The sequence below is a fragment of the Haemaphysalis longicornis genome, unplaced genomic scaffold, assembly GCF_048455015.1.
Source record: "Haemaphysalis longicornis isolate Haplotype H1 unplaced genomic scaffold, Haemaphysalis longicornis Haplotype H1 scaffold_6, whole genome shotgun sequence".
Lineage (NCBI taxonomy): Eukaryota > Metazoa > Arthropoda > Arachnida > Ixodida > Ixodidae > Haemaphysalis > Haemaphysalis longicornis.
Window position 1 is genome coordinate 80,647,044 of NW_027526407.1, and position 13,913 is coordinate 80,660,956.

A 13,913-nucleotide genomic window follows, 5' to 3' on the forward strand; every position below is an offset into this window, starting at 1 on the left:
AAAATCCCACAATGAAAGAGAGCCTGCGCGCAAACACCATTACATTTTCATTTTCTTATCTAATGTTCTTTTTTAATATATATATTGGAATACTTATGTGGAGTGTGAACAGCGTGGGCGAAAAAAAAAGCCGCAATAAGTAGGGAACAGAGGGGGTATGCACGAAATGGCGCACAGCGCGGGGGGGTGTCAGCTTCTTAAATATCCGTCCCTTTACTTCGCATTCCCACCATGAAATGTATGCTTTTTCGCTCTGTTAATGGCCACAGGTGTTCATGTACGGTCAAAAAGTGATCACATTGTACTTTGAGTTATGTGTAATACGTTTATATTTTGTTGCTACGATGCTTGTGTCTTAAATTTATGCGTTGTTATTACCTTTTCAAAGGCCCCTTTACTCGATGCCCTCTAATGGGGCCTGTAAAGTTTCTATGAATAATTAAATAACTATTGTTTATGAAAGGAACATCAATTGATTGATTGATTGATTGCTTGCTTGCTTGATTGATTGATTGATTGATTGATTGATTGATTGATTGATTGATTGATTGATTGATTGATTGATTGATTGATTGATTGATTGATTGATTGAAAGTCCGCTGGTGGGCCTTTAGGAATAAGTGAGCACCTCATTCCCAAAGAGGAGGATCGGCCCAGTCCGCACACCTTCCTCCACCTTCAGAAGTCCGCAACGCGGCGTTTCTCGCACGTCACTCGTACACCACGCCAACTGTGCTTAGCGTCCTAACAGTCTCATTGGTCACGTTTGCCCGCTCGAGCAGCGGCATTGGCTGCCTGTCGCGCTCTTTGTCGCCCACCAGTATTAGTCTGGTCGCCGTCATTCGTATTCCTACCTCCCATGCCGCATTGAACTGGTTGCAGACTCCATTCTACAACGAGTGCAAGCGGTGGCGGGAGTCACAGCACCCAAAGAGGCAGGGGGAGGTTGTTTGCAAGGCGCGTTTTTACTTCTTGTTCACATGGCGTTTCCGGCGTTGCGAAGGAAACTCCCTCCACGCGGCATGGCCACTGTGTCGTCCTGTACTCTATCGCTCACTCTGTTGACAGAGAGACGCGGAAATGTCACTCAATAAAAAAGGTCGTAAAAGGGTAGTAACGGCCGTATTTACTAACTCCTTAAGGGCCTCACTACCCCGCGGTACGCTAGGTAGGCACTGGCACTAGCAACTGCATGGTTAGGAAATTAACTGGGTGTAGGAAGTAGCATACACTGGATTAAAGGGACACTGAAGTGAATTTGTCAAGCTCCCGTTTTTGCTTGCACTGCGTAGACTGGCTCAAATTAGCACACTTTTCATCGTTTATCCGGTTGACAAATCGGTAATTATTTTACAAAGCGCGAAAGAAGAAAAACTACCATGCGCGGTTTACGGCGGCCGCACCAACTAAGGCTGTGACGTTGAGAGGAGGGGCGCCGTGATTGGACGATGCCCAAGGTTAGCAATCACACAAGTTTCGGTTTCGGTTTCGGTTCTGTAAAACATAACCAATGGCTTTGTTGGATGGGCATTCTCAATATCTCAGTAATCATCGTACCGCGCTTCTGCCATGTTGTCGGCTGTAAAATGCACAAGATAAGCCTCCCAGGACGGCTTGTAGTCGTAGCATTCACTAGCCGAGACCTACGCAGTGCATGAACGCCCTCCGCGTACCCGCAGACGCCCAAATGTCATGCGCTTTTCCCCCATATTTGGAGCTTGCCTCCCTCATGCCTGTATCGTAAAAAGCGTGTTCGCACCAGGCCAAGGGTCTGTTCATTCTGGCCTGTGCCCACTGCCTGCAAGCAGTCGGTGCTTATGGCAACAGCATGCCAACGAGAACTCGCTAGCGCGCCAGTGCCAGCCTGCGCGCGTTTTGTGATTTAGTTCGTGTAGCCATGAACGTTGCGGCCCCAAAAAAGGTGAACTCAATATAGAAAACATCGGCGGAAAACAAAAAAGTTAACTTACAAAAAAAAAAAGCACGTACCCGCGGGGATTCGAACTCGTGACTCGCAAAACATTTGGCGTGAATTCCTAGCGCCCCAGACTGCTAGGCCACGGAGCGGGACGCGAATGCCTTGCTAATATAGGGTATATATTGTACAACCGGTTTACACTTTTATTTAGTTTTGGCATTTCAAGTTGCTTAGGTAACTATTTGTTGTACTGCGATCGTGCAGTAAGCGTCGCCCGAGTTTCCACAGTAGCTCACGTCTAGCAATTGCATTTCGTAGACGGAAAAGCGTTCGCAGATGCGTAGTCGTGCTGCTGACCTCTGTGCTTGTTCGCCCAGCGCAAAAAAGTGCTTCCCGCGCCCTAGTTTTACGCTGTACGGTAAAAATATCAGTTGATTTTATTTGCTTAGTACCTATATTGACTTCGCTGACTCTTCTCCCGCCTTCAAGAGGCCTTATATTTTCCTACTGGCGTACCAGTCAGCGAAGCGTCGCATGTGCAGCGCTTGTGTGAAGCGACCTTGACTTGGAGCTAGATACAGTGTACAAACAAACCAAGTAAAAAAAGGCACATTCTTCCATTCACAAACGTTTCCTGGCTTCGTTTCAACTAAGCGAACGAATTGCGACCAAGCAATTTTTTTTAACCTCCTTGATTGCGACGACCCGCCGGCGGCCGGCGGACGAAACGCTGGGCCGACTGACTCTGTCGGCCGGGGAGCCGTGCAGTAGCGCAGCCGTGGCGCAGCCAATTGCCAGCTCATCCCCTCCTGACGTCACACGAAAACGCCACAGAAAATGGGCGAGCGTAAAGAGAGGAGGACAGCGTTTTCGAATAAGTTTTTCTACTAAATAAAATCGCGTAAACGCGCCTAGAGTGGTCGAAACATGGCCTGGGGACTCCGGACTACAATTTGCGCTAGTAATCCCGCAATGTTTACATATCACTTCAGTGTCCCTTTAAGGTCGTTCTTATGACTAGGTTATGCATGGCCACTTAGTAAACACATGTAGCTCAGAAGGGTATTACCGCTAGGACTTTACTAGTGGATGTAGCGGTGCATACTGCCTGCTTGAATTATAACCCTGACTAGTTGCTGCATTACAACCACCAGTTACTAAGTACCTAATGTATACGGGGACAAGTAACCTGTTAGTGTTGCGTTAGTGAATGCCACAACCTTTTTTTAAGAGTGGATGTGAGCGCTGCGAAAGTTTTGCTGACACGCTACATCTATTGTGCTCACTCAAAAAACAAAACAAAAAAAAAACTCGCCTGCCAAACGTTGGACGTTCCCAGTTGTTCGTGGTTTTGTTCGTGGTTTTGTTCGCAATTTGGGTTTCATTACTCGGTTTCCTGTGAGTGATACATTTCAAAAGAATGGGTCCAGGGAACGAATCGTACGGGGGTCAGTGTGGGACAATCTGCTACACCCGCACGTGTAGCATAGTGAAGAGAATAAAGCTCTCACGCCCCGCGCCTCGCGCCATGACCTTGACGTCATGCGCGTGGTGCCGGGCAGGCATTCCTTCCAACATGGTGTCAGAAGGAGGAGGAGGAATAACTTTATTGTTTGCCCAGGATGGGGTCAGGGGTGGGGTAGGCTAGAAGTCCCTTCTCCCCCTCTTCAGCCATCGGCCAGGAGCCCCTGCTCCTTGGCGGCGGCCTCGGCCATCCGGACAGCCCAAGATTGCGACTCGGCGTCCGAGCTAAGCAGTATCGTCTCCCACTGCTCCGGTGTACTTATCATTCTTCTTGCTTTATCTGTGGAGATGATGGCAGGGCAGGCCCATAACATGTGTTTAGGGTCAGCCCTTCCTGTGCAGTTTTTACATCTGTCGCTGTGCAGATCTGGGTAATAGTGATTGTACAGTACGGGGTTGGGGTACATCCCCGTCTGCAGTAATCTCCACGCAACTGATTGCTTTTTATCTAGTGTTTTGTGCGCCTCTGGGTATTTTAGCCTCCCCAGTCGGTAATGATCGATAATTTCTCTATATGTGACCATGCGTTCACTGCCGTTTCTGGGCGAGGGCTGCTCCGTGGTGCTTCTTGCGCTAGCTCGGCCGGTTAGTCCTCGAGCTAGGTTGTGAGCATCCTCGTTGCCGGGTAGGGCTGTGTGACCTGGTGCCCATATTAGTTGTACTTTTCTGAGCCTTTCTCCCCTATATCCATTCATAATTTTCAGCGCTTTACCGGATATGCGTCCTCTCGAGAAGTTTCTGATTGCCGTCTTGGAGTCGCTGATTATATATCTTGCTCGGGTGGATGCTAGCGCCAAGGCAATGGCAGCTTCTTCCCCAGTCTCAGGTGGGCTTGCGCGGACTGAACCTGAGGTTATCAAATGGCCGTGCTGGTTAACCGCCGTTATTGCCATGGCAGTGCGGTCCGAGTATTCAGCAGCATCGACGTATATCGCCTCCCTGATTTTTTCAAAGCGCTTGTGGATAGCTTTGGCCCTTTCTTGCCTGCGTGCTTGGTTATGCACTGGGTGCATATTCCTGGGTAAAGGAGGAATGTGCAAATGTGCTCGTGCTTCGGGGGAAATGTCAACTTTATTTCCATGTTGCGAATCATAACCAATGCTTAGGGATCGCAACACATGTCTTCCAGTCTGACTTTTTGTGAGCCGCTCCAACTGGGAGATTTGTTGGGCTTCGATGAGCTCGTCGAGCGAATTGTGCAGCCCTAATGCATCGAATTTGTTGGTCGACGTTGTTATGGGTATGCCTAAGGCTTGTTTGTATACTTTTCTAATCATATTGTTGATCTTTGTTCTTTCGTATGTCTTGAGTGAGACGAATGGTGCTACGTAGACCACCCTACTGAGGACGAAGGCCTGAACCAGTCTGATTAAATTGGCTTCTTTGATTCCTTGGTGTCTATTGGCGACTCTGGAAATCAATCTGGTCGTTTGGAGTACGCTTTTTTCTAGCATCCTGAGCGCTTCGGTGTTGTGGCCATTCGCTTGTATTCGCAATCCCAGGACTTTGATCATCGGCACTATTGGTATGAGCCCACCTTTTGCTTGTAGTTCGATCGTAGATTTATATGAGCCTTTTCTTCTCCCCCTGTTTGCCTGATATAGTAGTATTTCTGATTTTTCTGGCGAACATATGAGACCCCTTGGTTCGATATACGTCTCTATAGTATTGATTGCTTCCTGTAAGGTGTCTTGTATTGCTCCATCACTGCCGCCGGTTACCCAGAGCGTGAGGTCATCTGCGTAGATGCTGTGGTGTAGGCCTTCTATTTTCTTCAATTCCGCGGGCAGTCCGATCATAGCTATGTTGAACAGGAAGGGGGAGAGTACAGACCCCTGCGGTGTTCCCCTCGCCCCCAGTTCGAGTTCGTTCGATTCAATGCTGCCGATTTTTATTTTTGCCGTTCTGTCAGAGAGGAAATCCCTCACGTAACTGTACGTCCTAGACCCGATTCCTAGCATCCCGAGGTTTTCCAGGATGGCACTGTGGCGCACGTTATCGAATGCCTTCGTCAGGTCTAGGCCTAGGATGGCTTTTGTGTCTCTCGATGATGTGCCATTTCCGTCTACGATCTGATGTTTGAGCTGTAATAGGACGTCTTGAGTTGATAACTTTGGCCTAAAGCCGATCATAGTGTGCGGGTATAAATCCTTGTCTTCCATGTATTTATTGAGTCTTCTGAGTACGACGTGCTCCATAAGCTTTCCCAAGCACGAAGTCAGGGAAATGGGTCTTAGGTTCTCTAGCCCTAACTTCTTTCCTGGCTTGGGAATCATGATGATGGTGGCCGTTTTCCATTGCTTCGGGATGCTTCCCATTTGCCATCTTAGATTCAAATACTGTGCTAGTGCTTCTACGGAATCGTCATTGAGATTTCTTATAATTTTGTTTGTAATCCCATCCTGGCCCGGTGCAGATTTTGTACGAAGGTCCTGGATGGCTTCCCAGACCTCCGCTGTTGTAATGGGACGGTCGAGTTCGGGGTTTGGAGTTCCCTCGTACGGTTTGAGGTTCTCCTTTGGGTTTGATCCTATGTATCTGTTTTTTGATTTCTTCTAAGAGGTCCTTGTCCGATCTTGGATAATCATGTATGATCTTGCTCAGGTTGTGTCTCTGGGTGGTCTTGCATTCCTGGGAATCTATCAGGTAGCGAAGTATATTCCAGGTTTTCCCAAGTCCCATTTCCGAGTCCATTCTATTGCATGTGCTGTACCAATTCTGGCGGGTCAGTTCGTTTGCATACTCTTCTATTTCCCTATTTAAATACGCTATTCGCCTTCGTAGGTTGCGGTTTAGCTTCTGTTTGCTTAACCGTCTCTGAAGGCTTTGTTTTGCCTCCCACATGTGCAAGAGTTTGGTGTCGGCTTGCTGGAGCTCAGCTTCTTCGGGTATCGTTTTCGTCGCCTTTCTTGCATGTGTGTGCAGCTGCTCTACAAATTCCTCAATGTCTGTTATACATCCTGCCTCTTCCGATATCTCCCGTTCGGCTGCCCTGATTCTTCTGAATTCATCCCAATTTGTAATCTTGATTAGGTTTCCTCTTTTGTGATTGGGTGGGCCCGCTGTCAGCCGTGTGGCCACTATGAAGTGGTCACTGCCCAAGTTTTCCAGCAGGTTGATCCACTGTGGGTCGTTAACCAAATTTTTTGTGAAGGTCAAGTCCGGTGTCGTGTCCATGCTGACGCTGTTGCCTAGTCTAGTGGGGTACGTTGGGTCGGTGGCTAGAGAGAGGCCAGCTATTTGGGCGTCTTGCCATAGGTTCCTTCCCTTGGTCGTCTCCCGTTTGTAGCCCCAGGCGGAGTGGTGCGCATTAAAGTCCCCCGTTATGATCAGGGCATTTCTCTTGTTATGTTTATCACCTTGCGGAATACCTTTGCAAACTTGTGGTTATTACGGGGGCTGCTGTACACGTTGAGTATAAACATACTTCCTTCCCCTCTTTTTTTGGTTGAAATGATTTCGGTGAGGACATGGTCGATTGCTTCTATGCCTGTGTCGTGCTGTATTACTGGTAGATTGCGCTTGATGAGGGTGGCGACCACCGGTTTCTTACCGCTATCGCTACGGGAGTGTTCATTTTCCGGACCGAAGGTTTTATAATTTGGTAGTTTGGCTGGGCATCCCGTTTCTTGCAAGCAGATTACATCGGGTCTTTCCTCTATGTGGCTATTAAGTATAAATTGATTTAGGTTTCCTCTCTTCCTCCGGAAGCCCCTGCAATTCCATTGCCATATAACGTATGTGTTGTAGCGATTATTGGACATAAGTGATGGGTTGAGCGGTTTCAAGGTTGATTCTGGTACTTTCTGCCACGGGTGGCCTGGCGTAGGGCTTGGTCGTTTTGATGGGACCGATTTGTCCGCTGCCTCCTTCACTGAAGCGGGCATTTTCTAGAGCGAAAATTCTCGCTGTTATGCTTCCCTCAAATTTTGTAAGCATGTTCTCAAACTTTTCCTCAAACTGTCGTAGTCTACTGTTTAACAGTTCCTCGTCAACAGTCTTTGCTTGAAGGGTAATGTCTGTTTCTTCTGCTTGCTTGCTAAGGGTTGTGGCCCTCCTCTTCGGAGGGGGAGATTCCGTACCTGGGTTCCCTTCTGTCGTATTTATCGGCATGTGTCTATCAGGTTGCGTTGCAACTTCCATCTTTGTTCCCTCCTCGACAGACTCAGTTGATGAATGATTCTTGTTGGCTTGTTTAAGGCTTAGTATCTCTGCTTTGAGTGCCCTGTTTTCTGCCATCACTATCTCTAACATCTGTCGAATTTTAGTGATTTCCGACTGGTTATCTGACTGGCTTTGATTATTGATGTGTGTGTGCTGTGTGGAGCCGTGGGAGATGACACCAGCCCAGCTCACCTTATTTTGTTGGGGCTCTTCTTTTTGTTGACATCCCTTCCGCGCCTCGCTGGTCCCGAGCCTGGTCTTGGATTTCGACCTTGACCTCGACCTTGATCTCGAATCGCTCCTCTGCCGGGTCCGGTCGTCATCTCTCCGCTGTCGGGACGTCGACCTCGAGCTGCGCCGATCAGGAGCCGCGTCGTTGTGAGTGCCGCCTGCGCTGCTTCTCTTCTCCGTGTTCCCGTGGCCTCCATTGCCGCTTGCGTTTTCTCGGGAGGGTAGACGTGGGAAAGAGCCAGACCGGTCTCTTCCGTGGTCTTCTGTAATTCCCTTCCAGGCACCGTGTCTGAGAATTCCCAAAACGCTGTCGCCTGCGCTGGGCTGGTTGTGCGGGTTGACTTTCTCTTCCAAGAGTTTTTTCCTCTCCCACTGTCGCTTCTTGAGTAAAAACGGCATTTGGTAGCGTTGGTGATATTTTTTGTCGCCAGTTCGGTGGTCTCTGCCGCAAAGCGCGCACTTGGGGTCACACTTGTGCTTTTCTTGCGGGTTCTTGGCTCCACAGTCCCTGCAGATCTTGTTTTCCGGAGCGGGGCACACGTCAGTCCTGTGGCCGAGTCTTCCGCACGTCTCGCATACCTCGTGCTTCTTCTTATGCAGATAACACCGATATTCTGCGCCTCTGTAGTAGACGTAGTATGGCACAGCCTCTCCCTCAAACACGATGACTGCCGAATTTGTTCGGCCCATTCTTCTAGCCTGAAGAATCTTCGGGTTTCGTTTATTAACCAAGCTTCGAGTAATGTCGTCGTCACTGTCGCTTTCCGGTATATTGTGGATTACGCCCTTGGAGGTGTCTTCAGGCGGAGCTGCGTATGCCATAACTTCGTGAAGGTGTTCGCCGATCGGGATTGCCTTGATTGCGTTGTATTTCACAGCCCTCTCCATGCTTGGGGTGCTTGCGACGATTATGTTTTTAGCGCGTTGATTCGAAGAGTATCTTCCTCCGCTCCTTCCGCCGTTAGTTTCGTGGCGCGAAGTATTCCGTCGCGGAGTATCGCTTGGCTGATCTTAGAAACATCTAGGCCTTCCCTCGGTCGAAGCACGATCTTGATGTCTTCACGCGGTAACTGCGGCTGCCGCGCAGGGCGAGGCGGCTTGCGTTGTCGTTGTCGAGAACGCGAAGCCCCGCTGGAGGATTCGGGTTCGGCGCCCTCCTGTCCCTTGCCTGTCCCTTGCGTTGGGCTCAACTGGAGTAGAGCTCGAGCGCTTCGTTGTCGGTGGCTCGTCAGCCAGCCCGCCTCACTTGTAAGGTCTTCGGGTGAAATTGACTCACCCTCTACTTCGACGACTTCCATTGGCCTTCCGGTTCCCGGGGGATGAGTTCGAAAGAACGCTGAAGTCGTCGACGACACTCGCAAAGGCGAGCGGCAGCCGCGGTGGCCGCCACCCTCCTCGTGCGGAGCTGATGTTCCAAATAGGCGTAGCGAGCTCCGGCTCGCCCGGGGTGAAACTCCCTCGCAAATGTCCAGCACACGGCTCAACCTTCACGAAACATGTATCCACGGGTAGCATTTACCTTCAGGACACACTATTCAGAGGATGTTGCAGGCTTTCGCCCCCACTTGTCAACTCAGGATATCCTTTTACAAATTAAAGAAGAAGTGATTGACAACCTGAGTACCACGCAAAAAAGCGCCATTCTTACCCTAGACGTCAAGGGAGCGTTTGACAATGTGTCGCATGCAGCCATACTCGAAAATCTCCAGGAAACTCAATGTGGAGAGAAAGCCTATAACTATGTAAGGGACTTTCTATCCTCACGGACGGCAACTGTAAGCCTAGGAACCCTACAAAGCGAAAAATTCGACGTACCAGCAAAAGGAACACCCCAAGGCTCAGTGATCTCGTCTCTATTATTCAACCTCGCAATGATCAAATTACCAGAATCACTAAAAACTATCCCAGGGCTTCGACACGCTATCTATGCGGATGATATTACTTTCTGGACGACGACAGGGTCAACCGGCACACAACAGGATGCATTACAAGAAGCAGTAAACCACACGGAACAATACCTCAGGAATTGTGGCCTTTCCCTAGCTCCGGAGAAATCAGCACTTCTAATACTAAAGAAACGGACAAGAGGACGACCACCACCGGTGTCCCTCGACCACGAAGTGACGCTTCATGGGGTCGTCATCCCAAAGGTGGACACGCTGAGAGTCTTGGGACTTGACTTCCAAAAGGACGGCGCGGGATCAGCCACTCTCCAAAAATTACAGTCTACCCTCTCCCAGGTCACCCACCTGATCAAAAGAGTGACCAGCAAAAAGCACGGGCTAAAAGAAGAAGACACGATAAGAATGATCCAGGCACTAATCATAAGTCGAATAACCTACGGAACCCCTTACCTAGGACTGAAAACAGCAGAAAAAGAAAAATTGAACGTTTTAATTCGACAAACATACAAGATGGCGCTTGGATTACCGGCCAAAACCTCAACCGAAAAACTCTTCCAACTAGGAGTGCATAATACGTGGGACGAACTGACAGAAGCGCACCGGGCAAGCCAACTGGAACGGCTCAAGCTTACAAAAACGGGCAGAGCTACCTTGTGCCGCCTAAACTATCAGGGCCCAATAGAAACAGAAAACCAAAAGCAACGCATCCCCCTCGATTTAAGGACGCACATCGAAGTAGCAAGCATCCCACGAAACATGCACCCCGTCTACCACAAGAAGCGTCGCGAAGCCAGAGCGAAAGCACTCCACAGATCCTACAGAAATGATCAAAACTCAAGATACGTTGATGCGGCAGTGTATCCAAGCCAAATAAATAAACGAGCCCATACAATAAGCGTTGTAGACTTCAAAGGTTCCCACCTATCATCGGCAACAATCAAGACGGGAGACACGGACTCGGCGGAGGAGGCAGCGGTTGCGCTTGCCGTCACCACAGCGCCGGAAACCAAAGAGCGAATCACAGTGCTCACGGACTCGCAAGCAGCCTGCAGGAACTACCAAAAAGGACGAATTTCTAAAACGGCGCTTGGAATATTATCCAAGACTTTTCAAGCACGCCGAAACCCAATAGACATATACATCGTGTGGACACCGGGGCACGAGTCCCTAGAAGGTAACGCAGCGGCCGACGCCGTAGCCCGAGACCTCTCACTCCGGGCAGTTGCCTTGACGGGAACACACGTCTTGCCCGGGATGCCACACAGCCTTCCCATCGCCAAACGAAGCAAAGACATCTTGGAACACCTCAGGCTTACAAGAAGGAAATACCCACCTCCACATCCAAAGCTCACCAGAGAAGAATCAACACAACTACGAAGACTTCAGACAAATTCCTTCCCACATGCCACACAATTGCATATGATGTACCCCACATTATACAGCTTCGAATGTCAGTTCTGCAGCGGAACGCCCAACACCCTATACCACATGGTGTGGGAGTGTAAGGGCGTAAAGGAACTACCGGAGGTCCTGGCGCCATCACCGGAGCAGTGGGAGGCCGTGCTGACCAGCGCGGTCCTGGAGAACCAGCGTGGTCTGGTGAACCGGGCTCTTCGTGCTGCGGCAGGCCATGGCATCCCGGACTAGGGACGCCAACCAAAGGGGGCGATCACCTCAAGACCAACGCAGGAGATCATCCTCCGCTCCTTTACCATTTATGGCAAATAAACGTTTATACTACTACTACTACTTGCAGGTAGATTCCAGATTTACGCCCCGCAAATGCAAAAAACTGCAGAGCCCATGTGAGTTGCGTTCGCTCCACTCGGCCCCCTGGTGGCGACCCTCATGGTGTCAGAAGCGGGATGTGCTGACCGCTGCTCTCCGCCTGAACGACACGTCAGCACACCCAACCAACCCTCGTTCTGAAGCCGCTTCTGCCTCGTCTACGGGCCTTCCCTCGACTACAGACCTGCGTGCGACCTTCGCGAGCGACTCACCCTCGATGGCCAACAAGAACGGCAGCGCGGCCTCGTTCCAGATCACGGCACCTGACCCGTTCACCTTCTCACCGTCAGACTGGCCCCAATGGAAGAGACGTTTCCTCCGCTACCGGGCTGCTTCAGGGCTCAGCGATCGACCCAAAGAATGCCAGGTGGATGCACTGGTCTACCTCATGGGACCCCAGGCAGAGGACATCTTCAATACCTTCAAGCTGACTACTGATGAACAGAAGAACTTCGACGCAGTGCTTAAGGGCTTCGAGGACTACTTCATACCTCGGCGAAACATCATCTACGAGCGGGCGAAATTCAACACCCGAGTCCAGCTGGATGGTGAGTCAGTCGAAGATTTCGCAACAGCCCTACACGCACTAGCAGATTCTTGTAACTACGGGGAGCTCCGTGAAGAGTTAATTCGAGACAGACTAGTCGTGGGCCTCAAGAACCATAAACTGTCGCAAACTCTGCAGCTTGACCCCAGCTTAGACCTAATGAAGGCGCTAACCATCGCTCGTCAGAATGAAGCAGTCCAACAGCAGCAGGCAGAACTCTTATCGGGCACGCCAAAGGAAGCTGTCAACCTCGACGCTCTGAAAGTACGGCGTAGTAGACCCGTTAAAGACCCAGTTGCAACGCCACCCCCAACCACACACCACCCGAGGCGTTTCAAGAAATCATGCGGCTGGTGTGGCAAAGAGCGTCACGTGAGGGCCATCTGTCCTGCCAAAGACTGCGTCTGCCAGAAGTGCGGGAAAAAGGGCCATTTCCAAACCGTCTGCCGCTCAACAAATGCTCTTCGGAACATCGAGCAGGAGCCAGGTTTCCTGGGCCTCATGGCGACGACGGCTTCATCCAGGTGGGAAGTCTCTCCCCTCGTCGAGTCCCAGACCCTGGTATTCAAAATCGACACGGGAGCGGATGAGACTGTTATCCCGGAGCGACAATTCCGACAGCTCTTCAAGCACGTCGTTCTGACTTCCCCCGACCGGAGGCTTCAGGGTCCAGATGGAAAGACTCTGCGCATCTCGGGACTGGCAAGGCTTCGTTTCAAGCTCAATGGCCGAGAAAGCGTAGAAAACGTCTACATCTTACCCGGTCTGCGCACAGCCCTACTTGGCAAAACAGCCATCACCAACCTTGGCTTGTTCCCGTCTGTGAACACTGTTTTGGATTTAAACATAGAAAGAGATTTTCCCGACGTTTTCCAAGGGCTCGGAAAGCTGCAACAGGAGTATGACATCGTGCTCCAACCTGACGCAACTCCGTTCGCCCTGACGTCTCCACGACGGGTACCACTTCCCCTCTACGAAAAAACCAGGGCAGAGCTACAACGAATGAAGGAAGTTGGCGTAATTACTCCTGTCACGCAACCCACAGCATGGTGCGCGCCAATGGTCGTCGTACTCAAGCCTTCGGGGGCACTCCGAATTTGTGTAGACTACACGGAACTAAACAAGTCTGTACTCCGCGAGTGGCATCCCATCCCAGCTGTTGAACACACCCTTGGCATGCTTCGAGGAGCCGCATGGTTCTCGAAAATCGACGCAACCTCGGGTTTTTGGCAGATCCCGCTGACTGAGAGAAGCAAATTGATCACGACCTTTATAACGCCCTTTGGTCGTTTTTGCTTCAATCGTCTACCCTTCGGCATTTGCTCTGCTCCTGAACACTTCCAACGACGCATGAGTGACATTCTGCAAGGCCTCGATGGGGTCGCCTGTCACATGGACGACATTCTCATCTGGGGTTCGACCAAGCAGGAACACGATGAGCGACTCCGAAGTACTCTCGAGCGGATTCGACGCGCTGGTGTCACCCTAAACAAGGAAAAATGTCAGTTTGGCGTCACGAAAATCTCGTACTTAGGGCACGTCATCGAAAACAACCATGTTCGACCTGATGAGAGAAAACTCAAAGCCGTCACAGAAATGCCTAGGCCAACTTCCAAGACTGAACTTCGACGGCTACTGGGCATGGCGACTTACCTCGGTCGTTTCGTACCGAACATGGCCGAACTTCTCCAGCCCTTGTCCAGCATGCTGTCTTCAAAGCAGGAGTTCGTCTGGGAGGCCGCACAAGAGGATGCATTCGGCAAATGGAAGAAACTGCTCTCATCCAGCCCAGTTCTAGCCGTGTACAGCAACGACAGGCCGACGAAGATCACAGCGG

The 13,913-nt window shown here is 50.5% G+C and overlaps 1 protein-coding gene across 2 annotated transcripts in view; it reads right to left on the minus strand.

The window, feature by feature from the left end:
* Nucleotides 1-13,913, minus strand: part of LOC144143578 (uncharacterized) — a 133,698-nt gene that overhangs the window by 50,974 nt on the left and 68,811 nt on the right. The gene's annotated exons all lie outside the window — the stretch shown is intronic.